Source organism: Alosa sapidissima, chromosome 1 (assembly GCF_018492685.1).
Source record: "Alosa sapidissima isolate fAloSap1 chromosome 1, fAloSap1.pri, whole genome shotgun sequence".
NCBI classification, from domain to species: Eukaryota; Metazoa; Chordata; class Actinopteri; order Clupeiformes; family Clupeidae; genus Alosa; species Alosa sapidissima.
This window is the reverse complement of record NC_055957.1, coordinates 47,246,746-47,262,878: the sequence shown is the minus strand read 5'-3', so window position 1 is coordinate 47,262,878 and position 16,133 is coordinate 47,246,746. Positions and strand designations below refer to the sequence as shown.

Below are 16,133 nucleotides of genomic sequence, written 5' to 3'. Positions count from 1 at the left end.
AGTCACACTGCTCTGAGAGGCTGACACAGAACTCTAAATACACAATGACTATGCCAGAACATAAAAAAACTTTTTCTACCTTTTAGGTCACAGAGAAATAATATTTAGTGAATAGCATTTTTCAGCATTAATATATAACTGTGCCTTCACGCTCACACATTGTTGAGTATCTTCATGTCATATGCCCATGTTTTCTATTATGCTGTACTGTAAATGTTTAAAGATGATTCATACTAAGTTGATGCGAAAGGAATCTTCTGGTAATAGAATGCAGTTCAGTCCCTTCCTATGTGACCTCTACAGGCATGTGAGTGAGATGATAGCCAATGTAAACTGCATGTGTTGCACATAACAGACAGACATGACCATAAAGTTAGAGTCAAAGTTAAATGTCTAAGCGATATGAACTTGCAATGAACTTGCAATTGTCAGTTGCTGACGTTTCCACTGCTCCACCACACCTGCCAAACTGGTTGTAGTAAGTGACCACTGCACATTTGAATATGACCATCAACTCATTTGAATGTCACTTAGCAACCATAGGATGACATCAGAAACATTTGCAGTGGTCTCAATTTTTTCCAGAGCTGTATATAGTGACCATTAGAGTGTAAGGTAAGGTAAGTGTAAGGTGTGTCTTAATGCATTTTTAAACTACAGGTGATCTAGTTGAACCTCCTCAATAGAATGTGATTGCCCCCAAAGTCTGTGCGATGTAGTTTAAGTAGTTTACACACAGCAACACATCCTTACCGCACAGTGCAAAGTCAGCCTGTTTGACCCTTGCTAATGCCGGGTTGCTTTTTGCTGGGGTCAATGACTCAGACAGTTGAGGGACAGGATCGCTGCGCACAGGAAATAAACCATGAATTACCCGAGACAGGGCCTCTCCTGATACATCAATAGCCATTAGGATGCTGTTTATATGCAAATCACCAATAAGGGCCAGAACAACACGACCGCTCCAGTCAGATGACTTTGCCACACAGACAAAGGGCATCACCAACCAGTTTATTTGTGATGAATGTTGTGCTGCCGCAAGTTCTCCACCCCGCACTAGTCCAACAGACGCACGTGGTTATCTGATGGTCATTCTAACACAACAAATCATAGTGTATTCAAGAGCTACAGTATCCATTTCAGTCCTTTTGTGAGTGCTGAAATACCCAAAATACAAATTGCTAGCATATCTAGAATTGAGGCCTCACCCTATCCAGCCCTAAACATGGGGCAGCACTTGATTCACAGTCTTCTTCAGATTGTGATGGTACTGTGGTGATTTTCATAGTGCCGCATGTGTGTAACTCATTCTCCAAAGCCATTACTGCAGTCAGTATGCAGCCTCAAACATCCATAAATGTATTCTTCTGAGCTGGGGTGGTGCAGGGATATCAGTGCTGCCCCACTGGCAATATAAGGATTGTGTGTTTCTCTTTCTCGTTCCTAGTTTTGCAAAGTCCTAAGCCAGAGCGAAAACAAGCATCATAAAAAGAAGGCCTAGCACAAGTGGACACTCAAGATGAAATAACCTAGCAAAGAGCGCGGCTCCTGGCAGACATTTATACTGTATGCAGAGGCCGAGGAGGTGAGTGGCAAGGCAGCAATGCTGCTGATGGGCTCAGCAAGCCGTCCAGGAAACAGGACACCCAGTCTAGAGCAAACACTAAAGGGGCAGGCAGGAAAGAGGGCACACATGAAGAGCACAACATGGAAGGCACACATCAACGTAGATAGGATCAGGAGAAACTAGGCCAGGTTGTGACAGAAAGAGCATGTATTTTGATAAATAAATAAACCGAAAATGTAATCGAAAAAGTATGTGTAAAGACAAAGGTGGACACAAATGTGTACATACAGTATGTGTCCACTTAGAGAGACAGATTGAAAATAAGCTTGGATTTAAACATGTGTTCCCATGTGACTATGTATTGCCTGCCTCTGATCTGTATTTAGTCAAATCTCTCTCTTGATGGTTTTGCCAACCTTTTCCCAATCCTGTCCTATAAAACGATTTATAGCTCTTTCAATTGTGACTTGATCTTTTTGTTGGGATTTGCTGTCAGCATTGGGATTATAACTGCATTCTGACGATGTGGTTTGGTGACATTGGCATTAGTTATGAATCTAAATTTTTCTCAGACCAAACTGATAGGGAAACAAAGCCTGTTTGACACTTCGGTGTGGACTTGTTGCATGCTTTCTACCAAAACGTAAATTATTTTTATTGAAAGGATCCACCTGCTACCATACTCTCAGCCTCTATTCTGTAATGCTTCCATTAGAACCATGATGTTTAAATTTTTTCATTTTTTCATACATATCAACAAGCCTGCAAGATGTCCTCGTTCCTCAAGAGATCACGTACTACTTAGGCAGAGAAATAGCACAAGCTGTATTCCACTGCTCTTCCATAACTGGGCCAGTGAGGTTCCGGGGACATTTGTGGGCTCAGATGTCCTGCCGTCTCTCCAGGAGGTGGCTCGGCCCGTCCTGATGAGGGAGCGGAGAAAGTTGATTACCGAGCTGAGTGGAATAAAATGACCTGTATTTTATTGGAGCTCCGGGCCTGAGTGAGTTGGGTGCTGCCTGCCTGCACGGATGTCATTGCCTTTGGCAATCACTGTAATGACGTTTGAGGAGAGCTCAGTGCTCTGGGTACAAAGGACTTGTTTTTAGATAGCCGACTCGGACTGACAATCAAACCCCAATCAGAACATTTTAACGACAGTGTGCCAGTCGTACATGACCAGATTCTAAAAATTGTAGTGTGTAGTTTTATGTTGGTGTGCTGACTTTCTCCTTTGGCAATTCAATTTGTGCATGATTCTGTCTTCATGACATCAAATTGCAATATCAAATGCTTTTTCCCTTTGATTCCCAAAGTACTGCTATAATACCAGCTGGCACTGCGCCAGCATCTTTCTTTTGCTCGATTCTCATCAATAAATGTTTTATGGCTAATTATTTCAACTGACTGATGAAAGGAGAGACTAACTGCTGTCAATAATACTTGCATATTTAGTTGTAATTAATTCTATCAATAAATACTTATTAGTTCTATGTAGTGTCTTGTTAATTACAGAGGCAAACCTTGATGATGAATAAACAAAACAAACTGTCTCACACTAGACTGACACAATAATGGGAGCCTTTGTATTCAGTGTGGAAACTAAGGAGCCAGTTGGCTAAAATGACTGTTGTGTGGTTTTGTGGTTTTATGTGTGTTTGTATTCATTGCTAAATCTCCCTCAGTGAGAGTCTGGCTGCAACAGAAAAGATCAACGACCAGCGGTAAAACTGAAAGGGTAACGGCGCAGAAAATGAGTGCCTCTCGCTGCGAGAAAGGATTTAACATCATCACGTCTCCATTAAATACCTTGTACCAGGTCAGAGCGGCGTTAGAGGGAGAGATGCCTGGCTCGCAGCCCCTGTATGGATGACCCTTTTTAAAATGGGACAGAAGGTGAACGACTATGCTGTGATCTCAGGTGCTTTAGTATCAGTCATGCTGTGATCTCAGGTGCTGTAGTATCAGTCATGCTGTTGATCTCAGGTGCTTTAGTATCAGTCATGCTGTGATCTCAGGTGCTGTAGTATCAGTCATGCTGTGATCTCAGGTGCTTTAGTATCAGTCATGCTGTTGATCTCAGGTGCTTTAGTATCAGTCATGCTGTGATCTCTGGTGCTTTAGTATCAGTCATGCTGTGATCTCAGGTGCTGTAGTATCAGTCATGCTGTGATCTCAGGTGCTTTAATATCAGTCATGCTGTGATCTCAGGTGCTTTAGTATCAGTCATGCTGTTGCAGGAAGCTCATATAACACGGCTGGTGTCGTCTGTCAAAATTTGAGCGTAGGAGTGTTGATGCACAAATCACAACTGATCATGTCTATGCTGTGGATTTTACTAGTATAAATTGAATTGTTGTGTGTGTGTGTGTGTGTGTGTGTGTGTGTGTGTGTGCATGTGTGTGTGTGTGTGTGCGTGTGCATCTGTTTGCACAACATATTTTCAATTAACATTCAGTATCTGTTTTTCCCCCTCACAGTTAACAGATAAATCCATCTCTTCCTCCAACTTGAGAGAGAGTGCTCGTCGCGCTTGTTAGAGCAAACGGTTATAATACTCAGCCAAAGTCATTTCACACTTGGTTAGGTAAGGCATGAGATGCTCTCTGGAGTCATTCATTATTCTAGCCAAACCAAACATTTTTAGGGGCCCTAATCACCACACAAAGCAGGTTGGCAGAAAGGAACTGGGTTATTGACCACTCTCCAATCAAGCATCTCTCAACACACACACACACACACACACATATAACCATAACCATTTTAAGACACAATGAAGAACCTTTGGTGTACTTTGGCTCAAAGTTTGAGTCGTTCCATACACTCTGAAAACTCCAGGCCTGCTTCTCTGGCCTCCACTGCCAGAAGTGGAGTTGTGCAAGCAAGCGAGTGTGATCAGGAAGTTGAACAAAGCTTTCGCTTTCACCGGGCGCTGGGCAAGGCTTCAGATAAACACCTTTATAGTGAACCAGAGCTAGCAGATAAGGCCTTTGAGAGGTGCATTCATTTCAGCTCTGAGTACCGGAGGCATATTTTAGCATTTCAACACAGTCTTTTTCCTTCTCTTATGACACAGAGAGGGACACACATCTTGCTATTACAGACTCTCCTTCTCTCTCTCTCTCTCACACACACACAAATATCTCTGAAGAGAAAAACATATACAATCAAAACCCCTCATCCACCCACCACTTGCCAGGAGAAAGCATCTGTGTGCCCTCTGCTCCGTAACTGATAGTGTTTTGTTCATTTAACCACAGCTGCACAGAAAATTGCATTACAACACAACTCTAGTTCTTACAAAGTATATACTTGTCTGTGGGTGTGATATGTAGCTAAGCAAGCTGACTGTCAGTTAAGTCCACATACTACTTCTATCCCATACTATTGTATGTTTTAGGTGGTTTTGTATAATGCTCAGGATTAGCATTGTCCTTCCAACAGGCGGATCAAAAGCCCTTTTGCATTCCTAGGTGTGCCTAATCTGTTATAGCAAAATAGGACTGCTGAGATTCAGCTGTGCATCTCATACACAGCAACCAACACTGCAATTTGGCATGCTTAACTTGTCTTAGGTCGACGTGTTTTATGGGACCTTTGATATCACCCGCAAGTTGTGTCCTCTGTGATCACCAGTCATTTAATGCAGTCACAAAGGAGTCCAACTATGTGTGCATAGGCTACTGATGGCGCAGCCGTGGCCTACTGGTTAGCACTTCGGACTTGTAACCGGAGGGTTGCCAGTTCGAACCCCGACCAGTAGGCACGGCTGAAGTGCCCTTGAGCAAGGCACCTAACCCCTCACTGCTCCCCGAGCGCCGCTGTTGTTGCAGGCAGCTCACTGCGCCGGGATTAGTGTGTGCTTCACCTCACTGTGTGTTCACCTGTGTGCTGAGTATGTTTCACTAATTCACGGATTGGGATAAATGCAGAGACCAAATTTCCCTCACGGGATCAAAACAGTATATATACTTATACTTACTTGTACTGTACAAGGAGATAAGAGAGTGAAACTATTCGACCTAAAAAAAAGTGATCAAATCGAATATCTCTTCTCTCACCCTGCTACAATGAAGCGAGACCACCACTGGCGTTTATGTTTAAAGATATATCTAGCAGCATAACATAAAGCATCCTTAGGATCTGGTGAGGCATGAAATCGAGTTCGCTAGGCTAGGGCTTTAGCTCAGATTGAATGGGAATTCAATTTGACTTTTGAGTTGTGAGGGTCTATGGATTTTATGCCTGTTCACCCGCTCCTTTAATGCTTTCACTGCAAGCACCAAATACCACAAAAAAAGGAGGGGAGAAGTCAGGAACTGCAGTAATTGCTTAGCAAATCCACTGCGCTGGCAATTCTGTCTGTATCTAATTTCACAGAGTTCTGATCAGTTTCAGCCATCGCATCTCCTTTATACACCTCTATCGTGATCATAAATGGCACTTGCATGAGAACATTTTTGTGTTCGGTTCAGACAATATTGTGCCAGCAGGTTTTGAAAATGTTTCTCATTTCCCCAAGCAATATATAGTGATTTGATGACTCAGAGGTGTGTGTGTGTGTGTGTGTGTGCGCGTCTGTGTGTGAGTGATTGAAGGATCCTGTGCAGACAGGCAATTATTTGAAGATCTCAGAGCCTCCAGTGAAGAAGTTCTATCTTAGTGCTATCTTAGACAAGATGCTGCATTCCCACTACAGATGGTGTCTGATTAAGGGTCTCAACCATAAAGGGCACTCTTCCAGGATGATTATGTGTACCAATAAAATTCTGGGGAGTGGGGTGTGTGTGTGTGTGGGGGGGGGGGGGGTATGTGCATATGTGTGTATGTATGTGTGTTACTGTTGTATGTATGTTACTGTACATTTTCTTGAAAGCCAGAGAATGTATATTTGATACATAAACCTAATACACACACAAATGTCATATACTGTATGTTTTGGGAGAAAAAAAACACAAACCACAACACGAAAACAGATCGGTCACTAAGATAAGAACAGTCTCTTTGCCCAGGTCTACAGCCTAAACAACAACAATGTCAGCGAAGCACTGAAAATCTTCTTACTATGCCTCCATCCTCTAAAAGCACAGCACCATTGCTCAAGGCACTTCAGTTCTGGTGGTGAGTTTGGCATTGAAGTGAGTTTGCCTGAGGGAAAGGCATGAGAAATTTAGAAAAGAATGCTGAAAAACAGCAAAATGTATCAAACAACTAATAATCTGTAAAAGTTGGTTATATCATTATCATCATCAAAGTTTATCGTGGTATGTGTCTGAAACAGAGCTGTTGAAAAGTTGGTTGATCAATTGCCCATCGATATTACCAATATGAGTATTTATTTTTTTTGTATCCTTCATTTTACCAGGAGAGTCTCAATGAGATCTTAATGTCTTTTTCAAGGGAAATAAGCCAGAAAATGATAAAAAATAAATTTGTCCTTTCATTTTAATACAATTAAGTCAGTAGTTCCTTAATACCATTGTTATTTGGAGGACTATCAAACTGGCAAAACACTGCTCTGAATGTTTGCCACTGCTAACAAACATTGAATTAGAAACAATTAGCAAATTAATGGATTTGGGCTTAACAACTGTGAGATCAACTATAACCAAGTAAATGCAATATTTTCTTGTGACCAAAGATATAGGTTACCTCTGTTTAGACAAAACCAAATCTTTCCTTTGTTGGCTATACATATATTCTTGAACACGTGTGTGGACCTTTGAGATATTAAAATGAAAATGTTGCTTTTGCCATATTTTTTTTACATCACATTGGTTGTTATTTCTTGCTTACCATATATTAAAAGTGTTTACAAAATAGAGACATTGATTTGGACAATGTAAAAGTCATGTTTCATTTTACATCACTCTAGTTACTTAAAGGAGAATTCCGGCCAAGTGCTACACTTTGGAGGCATGTTCATGAGCCCCCATGTTTATGCCCCCAGAGTGTAGCATTGCAGCAGCATGGCAGCTCTAGCTGTTGGTTGCAGGAACTCAAGCTAGGCAAAACCCATTGTTTTCACTTCTTCCCGTACCGACAGTACTCTGTGACCTCGAGAAACAGAGATCTTTGTAAACAATCACCTGAATTCTCCATTAAAGCATGGAGTAGAGCTTCTTGGACAGGACATGAATAAGAATGCATGTCACCACAGAGTATCAACAATTTCACCTGGGATTTGTAAATGCGCTCCTTCCGGTACAACATGCACTGTCACAGAGGCCAGTCAACAACTTGACCTCTGCAGCAGCAACAAGGCAAATCAACAGGTCATAACCATAGACTGTAAAAAATATGGACAAAGCGTCTGTGACGTCACCCATAGATTTTCTGAAGAACGGTTATGAAGCCGTTTATGGGGGGTATGGGCGGCGCCATCTTGGAAAACCTTGGGAAATCCTAACCCCGCCCACCTCCTGAGCAAGCCGGTGAACCCATAGACTGCTCGGCTGACGACGAGTCTATGGGTGAACCCGCCTCGTCGTCAGCCGAGCAGCCTCAGCTAAGCTATCTGTAACATTAGGCCTACAAGATGGACTGGCACAGACGTTGCTGTAACATAATTTGCTGGTAAGTTTGATCTGCTAACGTGAAGTTCATGTATGTTTCTTAATGCCATGTTCAGACACTTTTTAATTTTGTATGCTGAAAGGTATTCGGGTGAACGGTTGAAAAGTTGAGAATGAAGAGTTGAGTTTGCAGATTCTAGCTTCTAGGTAAAATAAACTAACGTTAGCTATCCCTCCCTTGCTGAAGTTACGGTAAAATAACGTAGAGTAATTTAGCAGTTTAGGGTTACAGGTTCAGCAACTCATACTGACAAAAATGTATCTTTGCCTTTATTGTTTTGTGATTAACGTTAGCATCTCATATCCTCAGTGGCAGCCATCATTGTAACGTTAATTAATTTACGATAACATCAGCCAGCTCGCTGTATTCTGTCAACGTGTGGTGTGAATTGATAACAAAATCGTAGTAGGGTATTAGTTAACTTGTACATCATGAATTCATTTTGATTAACTCTTAATATCACGTTTTGAAATCGCTATATTGCTCTAAAGTTGTCAGTGGTAGCTTGGTCTAAGATGACATTGAAATTTCTCATCGGTGGCCATTTCACGATCCAGCGTTCATGTTCGGTTAGCTTGCCTTATTTCCCCTTCTTGTCAGGCTATTATCAAAACGTTAAATCCAGTTACAGTGTCCGGTGTTTGGCATAACAATGCCAATATTAGTGTAGTTTGTCACTGAAGACCCATTTCAAATCGCACAATAGTACTACAGCATTGTACAATAACTGTACTTTTGTTGATTACAACAAGTAGTGTTGGTTTGCATTATTGTATTATCTTGTAAGATATATAGGTACTAATGAAAAGTTTACCTTTCTATTTTGGCAGTTCGCCATGGGGAGGAGGCGGCAAGGAGGTCCATGGGCTCTAACCTGGGACTAGAGGTCCAGGTGAAGTGGTTTGGCTGGGGTGTGGTGATATTGAACCCATTGAGACTATACAGTACATTTCACTTTATGTCTATTGATGGACTGTTACACCTACCCTTTACTTATGCCAAACCCATTTCTGTTCTTTAAATATCAGAAAGCAAACTTACTGTTGATGGCACTGAACTTGCACTTGGAAATGTTTATGGAACTTTTCTGAACTGTGAATTACATTAAAATTCATGCCAAACCAATTTGCCTGTGCTTTCAAAAACATTTATACAAATCCGTCAGCTTCAGTCAGTAGGTTGAATTGAAGACCCAGATGCAGAAGTAAAGGTGATTTTTTACTTGTATATCTTGAGCATTACAGGTAACCACTGAATTTGTGAAACTAAAATAACAAAAACTAATATGTACTAAGCTAGTACATAGTCAATACATATTAGATCACTTTAAAGACACAGATGCAAATGCTGTAAATAAAGGTGAACAAAGTCCTTGAAATCAGAAGCTGCCACTGCTCAATGACTTCTGCCCCATCTGGTAGGATTTCAAAATGTTCCAGATCTGAAAACAGAAATATTGGTATATGTCACATCCTTGAACTTACTGTAAACTATGAACAAGTGCTCACAAATTAAGCTAAAAATATGACAACGAAGTAAGATTTGCAGACTCACTCCCAATATTTATAATGAACAACAAACTCACAGAACACTTAGCTGAATGGGGACAGGACACGCGTATTCAACTATTGCACATGCCCTGTTTATGCGGGCAATAAGCAAAAACAAATGTGGTGTATTTAAAGTAATGTAGAATAAATATTTCTTGTATTTTTGTGTTTTCAGTGAAACAGTGTAAGCTCATATCTACACCCTATTGAGGTAGTTATTAACAGTTAGGCCAAGGTCCAGTCAAACAATAGCCAGCCACTGGTGCCATATTGTTTAATTATGCAATCTGTGTCCAACCAAAACCTGCTGATTTGAAGGCATAATGCAACTACTTTCTGTGTGTGACTTATCAAAAGATGCTAATGATAAATTATTTTGATAGTTATTGCACAGATGTGCCCTGGACTGCTCAAAATAAAAGACCACTCAATGTCTGAAATGCATTCATGTTTGTTCAGTATATGGTAACGATGTCTGGAATATACAACCAGTAGGTTGCTCCAATTAAATGTATGAAAAATGTCAAAGTACCATGGAATCAGTGCTGAAGTGATGCTTCGGAGTGTCGACTGCACAGACGAGAATTGAAGTTAGGAGTCCAGAGCCCTCTCCAGCACCCAGCCTGTCTGGATTACCTACAGGGAAACTTTGCATAGACAAGAAGTGTTCGTTCAAATTTGTGTTTAACAAATAAATGGCATCAATAAGAGTTTCAAACGTCAGTTATAACTATCGCTTGTTATCACAGCTCCATGTTCAAAGTATACGGTCAATGGTTCATAGCGGTTCACAATTTTGCCTCAGCTAGCCGACAACAAGCCATTTAATGCTTCGGCTGAAGTTTTTTTTATCTTAAACGTGACGACCCAAAGACTGTATAAATTGTCAATGGACTAAGCATTACCACAGAGCGTATTTACAAAAGGTTTTTTGACGAGAACATGCTTTGTTGCCCCAGTATGTTTGTGAACTAACGTTAACTTTAGAGCTGTCTGTTCATTGACTCACACCTGGCTAGTATGACCAACGTTAAGCTAACTCATAACGGGAGCACAATGGTTTTCACTAACGTTAACTTTATTCAAGTTAACTAAATGTATGTGTGTGCTTCTGCCATTCGGTCATCATTTTCGACATTAACTTATTTGAGGCGATATGACGCTAACGTAGCCTAACGTTAGTGCCCACTCGATGCTAAATAATGCTAACATCTAGTGCTACGTGAAATAGTAGTGGAATGAATGTCACTTACCTGAAAAAACTGGAACGAAGTCTTCTGAAAGTGTCGGTTAGTAGGCTTCAATTAATAGCTTAGCAAACCATTTTATGTCAGCTTTTTGAATAAAGATGTTCAGAAAGGATGTGGTAACTTTGTGTATAATCATGGCTGAGACGTCAAAGTTTCAGGGTTTCCACTCAGCTGGCCACGTCTGCTGCTGTATGCCTCGACGTCAGCCGTCAATCAAGCCGACCACACCCTTAATTATTCATGTATTTTATATCCAAATGTGATCTAAACTAATGAGTTAGAAAAAAATTCACCCCCCTCACAGTTGTCAGGCACTGGGAAACTACCGAAAAGTACAATAAAAGTCCATGGGACCAGGCTTTAAAAACATGTATTTACGCTGTGAAAACGGACATTTTAACATGGGAGTCTATGGACATTTGCTCGCTTTTGGGACCAGTCCCTAGCGGATTTGCTATGTATTGCAGTTTTTCGAACTTCCGGGTAGGCTTCATTGTTCAGATTAGAATGTTGCCGCTTGGTCATAACACGACCGCTGTGAGCGCTTCAGCCATAACAATGGGTGAGTCTTTTCAGCAGCCTCAGACAACTCCTTTCAAGCTCTTTCCAGCGATCGTCCTTAAAAAACCAAAATCTAGTGTTGTGGCTGACTTTGCTTCAAAGCCTCCAACACCAATCACCACTGGTCTTATGTGTGTGGGGTTAGATTCATGAACTATGTGTTTCACTTGATGTAATTGTACTGTGTAACAAATCTGCTGTAAAACTACAGTAGGGGAGAACGGGGTAAGATGAGCCATTTTTTACATTCTTCATCATTCTAATGAGTCGACGAGATTTTCTCGCCTTCACACCAAACAAAAATTCAAAGTGTTCCACAACTTCTGTCACCAACAACTCTTTGCTCTTTGCTTACATAAATAGGGTAAAGAGATATGCTCTCTGCAAAAAAGTTGGTCTTCTGGGACAACTAACCCCATGAGCCTATGGGTGTGGAGTAAGTTGGGCCAAAACAAAGATTTCAGGTATTTTCTTCAAAAATTGATTTAATTTCTATAAACGGGAACAAACACCAACATTTAACTGAGAATTTGCCAAATAGATTCAACTGAAAATTTACCAAGACAAATTTAGGCCTATAATATATTTCACCTGTTTACCTTTGAATTCACCCATTTAATTGACTTAAATAAGTCTGAATTGCTGCTTAGTCTCTTTAGCTCTTAGCAGAGGTCCTTATTTTTTCGAGTCCTAAACAAGTCACTATCATATTACTGCATATTAATATGTCATGAATCATGCTTTCTATATATCATTCTTATCAATATATCATACTTGACATATTGAAGTGTTTTAAAACACTTATAAGCACAAGCCCAAAGACAAACAAAGTATCATTTGTTCTCTTACTGAGGAAAAGTAAGAGTGAATACAGGATTTTTGATTCTAATGAGTTCACTAACTGGTAATACTATGTCCCGACTTTCATGCTAATGAAGCAACTTTAAAGGAACACACCCACTTTTTGAGACTTTAGCTCATTCACCGTGTTTCCCAGAGTTCGATAAGTCGAACATGCGATAAGTCTTTCTCATCTCTGTGCGTGTAGTTAGGTTACTCGGTCTGACGCACCCACCGCTAGTCTAGCTTATCACAAGTGCCCCGAAGTGGCTGGCTTCATTAGCCTACACCTCCCAATAGTGACAAAAGACTTCCAACATTTCCTATTTACATGCTGTGATTTGTATTTACAATGTGTACAAATAACAATGTCATATGAGACACAGCCCTTTTGTAAGCATACATAGGCTATTTGGTTGGAACTATGTTTTCATTCAGGGAAATCAATGCTCCTTGGGGTTTGAAGAAGTAGGCCTAACACCGGAGCTTTTCAGGTGCTGCTTGCAAATCACTTCGCCCAAGTAGCTGTGCTTCGCCAGAATGTGAACATAGTAGCCTACCAAGTAGGTAGTAGCCTACCACTTTTACAACAGGTTCGATTGCCCATCCCCCACCCTACCTCATTACCAGTGCAACACTCACCCCACTGGATATTGCACCCCTCCCCCACATGGCGACCACGAACAACGAGGTGACAACGACCTCAGTCAACAGCCATCAGACACACAGACCCCAGATGCTGCCCCCCCTCCCCTCCCCCCCTCCATCATCACTGCTGATCAGGCTATCGCACCTCTCCCCCACATGGTGACCACGAGTAGTGCGGCAACAATGGCTTCAGCCAACGGCCATCAGTCTCTAGCCACACGACAACCCTCTCAGAAGCACCCCTCCTCCTCCTCACCCTCCACTCCCCTCATCCCCCCCATCATTACAGCTGATCAAGTAAGTTATCTTTTAAAAAAACGTCATCCTCATGAGGCAGCCGGGCCTGACAAACTGTGTCCAAGGCTGCTCAAGGCCTGTGCTGCTGAACTGGGGGAGCCACTGAAGCACATCTTCAACTGGAGTCTATGTCTCGGACAAGTTCCAACACTGTGGAAGACATCATATCTCACCCCCGTCCCCAAGAAACCACACCCTAGTGAGCTTAATGACTTCAGGCCTGTCGCTCTAACATCACATGTGATGAAAACAATGGAGTGACTGTGTCACAATTGCACTTGCTAGGTTTCACAATAACCAAATCCTCCCGAGCCACAGACAACACAGAGGCAGTAGTAGTAGTATAACAACAATATTTATTAGTACAAGCAGCATAAAACACTGTTCGGCATAGGGGGAAGTGAGATCTAGACCACCACTAGAGGGCAGGAGCACGCACAGCACGCTAGCACACTGACTGACAGCTCATGAGTTTAACCAGCTTCATATGTATACCCACACACCAAGAAACCTGTTACCATAGCAGCACACACATCGCAAGATAACACACCAAAATCTCACTACAAAATGTCTCACAATGGGCAAACACACCAGGGCACAAAATGCACTCAGAAAAAGTCACCCGCCACACAGTAAGGCGAGAGCAGCAGACAATGGCAGGGGACGTAATATGCTGTCCACCCCTGGTGGCGCCACTCCCCTTCCGACAGTCTTTAAGTGGAGGGAAAAGACAGTACTGGTCGGGCAGGCCTCCCTCCGACCAGTACAAAAGTATTTCTGGAAAACACAAGTTCCATAGGTTGAACCACTCACACAGTCCCTATAACGTAGTCCGAGTCCAGTCGGCCGAGGCCACGCCCCCAGGGCTCAAGTTGCAGGAAGATTCCGGGATACCCTTCGTGGTTGTGATGTCATCAACGCGAGCCGTTCCGCGGGGATTCCCCACTTCCGGAAACAAACAAACAAAGTGTCTCAGAAGGCAGCTCTCACAAGGCACAACGATAAACACTCTATGGGGTGATGGGCTAATGGTCACCCTGGCTTAATACTACAAGGAGGACTTCCCTTAGCAACGAAGTTTGAGAACGTTGACTCCGAGCCACCCGACGTCTAATCCGATCAGCTGATCCCCTCGTCGGGGGGAATACTCCGTTGTCGCCTCAGCACCGCTGCAAGGGTAGCAACACCAGGAATCAGGACACCGCGAGACAGCACTAAGACAGTTCAACTCAAAGCACAGGTAAGGGAACAATCAACGTTCCTTTCAAAAATACTTAGCGGGCGTAGTATCAGTGATCTTCGGTCCTCATAGCCACTTCCGCGTCTACCGATCGCCCGGCCCTCGGTGCGTTCTTGCGTCGGTTCTTCCCCCCGTTCTCTCTTTGCAGGCCTGTATTTAAAGGGAGATACAGCCTATCCGCAAGCATCAATTTCGGAGACGGCCAGTCCACCATTAGCCATTGAAACAGAGAGAGATCACCTGAACAGACAACCCCGTATGCAGTCCAATTAGGGTATAATCAAACAAGAGTCCACATCATAAACGTCCATAACCAATTAGTCCATCCATATACATCAATGACACCCCATTCAGCCCACAGATAGTCCTTTTATCAACACATATATAAGCCACTTTACAACTGGTCTTAGGTATGCTCAGACCCCAGGTACGCCATGCACTAGACCCGCTACAGTTTGCATACCAAGAGAAAGTGGGCGTGGACGATGCCATCACTTATCTTTTACACAGGACACATTCTCACCTAGACAAGGGGAAAAGTGCTGTTCTTTGATTTCTCAAGTGCTTTGAACAGACAAGCTCTTGCAGATGGGTGTGGACGCTCACCTGGTAACCTGGATTACAGATTACCTGACCGAGCGACCACAGTTCGTCCGACTGAAGAACTGTCTCTCTAACACTGTGATCAGCAGCACTGGAGCGCCACAGGGAACTGTGCTCTCTTCAGTCCTGTTCACCCTTTACACATCTGACTTCTGCTACAACACCGAGTCATGCCACATGCAGAAGTTTTCTGATGATACTGCAATTGTGGGGTGTATCAGGGACGAGCAAGAGGAGGAGTACAGGAGCCTGGTGGAGGACTTTGTGCAGTGGTGCAAACTCAATCACCTTCAACTCAACACTTCAAAGACCAAGGAGATGGTGGTGGATTTCCGCAGGTCTAATCCCGCTCTGCTACCAGTCTCCATTGATGGGGTCAATGTGGAGGTGGAAAGCACCTACAAGTATCTGGGTCTCCACCTGGACAATAAACTGGACTGGTCAGCCAACACTGATGCACTCTACAAGAAAGGACAGAGCAGGCTGTACTTCCTGAGGAGGCTGCGGTCCTTCAATGTGTGCAGCAAGCTCCTCAGGATGTTCTACCAGTCTGTTGTGGCCAGCTCCCTCTTTTATGCAGTGGTATGCTGGGGAGGAAGCACAAAGAAGAAGGATGCTGGGCGACTTAAAGCAACACCAAAGAGTTTTTTGTACCTTAAAATAATGTTTCCAAAATCGTTTCAGTGGTTCATCAACTTGTAACAGGGTGAACGGCACTTCTGCATTCGCTTCACAGCCCTCTATCGGCTATAACCGCACTATGTAAGTTTGCCAGATCGGGTAGCGGATCTGTAGTTCGATGGAATGAGACATAAGAAACTACAAATTTGACTTGCATCTGATTTCGCAATACATCGTACTTTCATAAATCGTGCAACATATTCTACCTTGTCTATGGACATCGTTATTTGCAAAGCCGGTGCTGGATAAACAAATAGCATGCGTGCGACAGAGGGAAAGTTCTTTGGTGTTGCTTTAACCCTTAGAACCCGATTGACGCA

General features: G+C 42.6%; 2 long non-coding RNA genes across 2 annotated transcripts; one reads left to right on the top strand and one right to left on the bottom strand.

Moving 5' to 3' along the window:
• The first annotated feature begins 8,045 nt into the window (after window positions 1–8,045).
• LOC121708523 lies at window positions 8,046–9,268 on the top strand. Its single transcript, XR_006031677.1, has 2 exons — window positions 8,046–8,143; window positions 8,974–9,268. It is a non-coding gene; the product is annotated as an uncharacterized LOC121708523 (long non-coding RNA).
• A 260-nt stretch (window positions 9,269–9,528) lies between these two features.
• On the bottom strand, window positions 9,529–11,113 carry LOC121708498. Its single transcript, XR_006031667.1, has 3 exons — window positions 10,947–11,113; window positions 10,226–10,340; window positions 9,529–9,584 (listed from the first exon to the last, which is right to left on the bottom strand). It is a non-coding gene; the product is annotated as an uncharacterized LOC121708498 (long non-coding RNA).
• Between the last annotated feature and the right edge of the window lie 5,020 nt (window positions 11,114–16,133).